The 2500-nt window shown below is 30.1% G+C and overlaps 1 protein-coding gene across 1 annotated transcript in view; it reads right to left on the reverse strand.

The window, feature by feature from the left end:
• Nucleotides 1-2500, reverse strand: part of LOC147470967 (uncharacterized) — a 500176-nt gene that overhangs the window by 455658 nt on the left and 42018 nt on the right. The window lies entirely within an intron of this gene.

Consider the following 2500-nt stretch of genomic DNA (forward strand, 5'->3'; position numbering starts at 1 on the left):
TGGAGGGGTGAAGAGGGGGGAGGGTGGCATCGTGATGTTGTACTTCGAGAGTGAGAGTGGCATTATTCGGCCTTTCTTCGGGTTTTTGGTTAGTTATTGCTGCTAGTATTATTACCATTGTTGTTGTTGTTGGCATACTAGCATCATCAATGTAGATTCTAGTATTGACTTGACTAGGAAAACAATTTTTCCTTTATAGATGATAACGTGAAAAATCGCTTAATTTCTTATCAATATCTTATCTGACAGTTTATTCGGGTAATATTTGATTCCCTTGTTCGTAATTCCAATAATCTCAACAATTCTTAAAAAATAAAACACCTTGTATATTCATTTTTTTTCTTTAAGCTTCGTTTTTAAAATCTTCTACACACATTAACAATTATCCCCCGATTCAAGCGTATAACTTGACACAAATGATAAAGAAAAGTATTCCTATATATCTCCAAAGTATAAAATATGAATAAGGATAAGAAATATGAAACATTAAGTGTGAATATTGATAACCAAACTGATGCGTGACTGCAGCCTCAGAGCGGTGGAATCTTGCGTTTTACGAGTACAAACACTTTCAGTGTATTTGCGATCCAAGTATTTTCCCGCGTTACCCAAAGGCTCTGAGAAAAGGCTGTGAAGTATAAGCAAGTATAGTCTCAGACACAATGGCCAAATAAGCCCTCACCAGACTGTATGTGTGTGTGTGTGTGTATAGGGGTTTGTATGTGTATATATGTATATCTATTAAGGAGTATATATCTACATGTGTATATGTAAGTAAATATGTGTATGTGTGCATGAATGTATGTATGAATTTATGTGCGTTTTTATCAGTTTATGTATGTATAAATGTATGTATGTACTTTTGTATGAATGAATGTATGTGTGTATGTATGTACGTATGTAACTATACACACACACACCCACTCACACACACACACACACATTCACACACAGACACATGTGTGTGTGTATATATATATATATATATATATATATATATATATATATATATATATATATATATATATATTATATATATATATATATATATAATATATATATATATATATATATATATATATATATTTATATATATATATGTATGTATATATAATACACACACACACACACACACACACACACACACACACACACACACACATATATATATATATATATATATATATATATATATATATATATATATATATATATATATATATATATATATATATATATATATATCCCTACAGAGGGATGAAATAACAAAGATACACAGATATAGAAAGATGGATGCCCAAACGCAGACATTGGCAAGGGCTGGTGCACATACATAAACCAAAGACAGTCAGACAGACAGACGACCGGAGAGCCAAAGACAGAATATATAAAGAGAACCTCAAAATGACCCTGTTAATGTAATATCCTCCTCGTATTTCTCAATATTTTCTTCTCTTCCTCTGGGCCAACCATTTTGTTTTATCTCTCGCTGGTTCGTTATTACCTAATCGTCTATTAATCATCCTAAAGGAATATCTTTCTTATAGGCGACGTAATGACGTAAATAACCAAGCTTCAAGATTATTATCGTTATGATAGGGATAACAGTTATATTGTAGGAATAATGTACTGGGTTCTGTTTCATAATGTTTCCGGTTTTTATTCAAGTTCGGATGAAATTTTATAGTAAAAGTTTTCCTAAACTTGATAAGTTTTTATCATTAATCAGTCCCACTTAATGCTAATGGGTATGAAGTCCTCCATAAAGTAGTTGGGTTATGCCTCGTAAATAAGAAGGATAGACTGCCATGCACACACACACACACACACACACATACAGACACACACACACACACACACACACGCACACACGCACACACACACACACACACACATACAGACACACACACACACACACACGCACACACACACACACACCAACACACACAACACACACACACACACACACACACTATATATATATATATATATATATATATAATATATATATATATATATATATATATATATATATATATATATATATATATATATATATAATATATATATAATATATATATATGTATATATATACACATACATACATAATATATATATATATATATATATATATATATATATATATATATATATATATATTATATATATATATATATATATATATATATATATATTATATATATATATATATATATATATTATATATATATATATATATATATATATAACGTGAAAAAGCGGGAGGGATCGAATCGTTAATAAACCCCAGGATCTCATTGCAAGTTTGTGGACGGAAGCTTTCCATTGGAAATTCAGAATGAGGTGAACGACAACACTGAACCGAATTGCAGTTGCATGAATATCCTCCCAAATCTCTTTTTCTTTTTTCTTCCTAAAATACAAAGACAAACTACATGATTCAAATTGCTCAGAAAACATCCCTAAGAACTTTCCTCATATCGTCTGTTAACTATTAACA

The sequence above is a fragment of the Penaeus japonicus genome, unplaced genomic scaffold (assembly GCF_977035675.1).
Source record: "Penaeus japonicus unplaced genomic scaffold, GWHDUDI00000001_assembly GWHDUDI00000011, whole genome shotgun sequence".
Classification (NCBI taxonomy): Eukaryota; Metazoa; Arthropoda; class Malacostraca; order Decapoda; family Penaeidae; genus Penaeus; species Penaeus japonicus.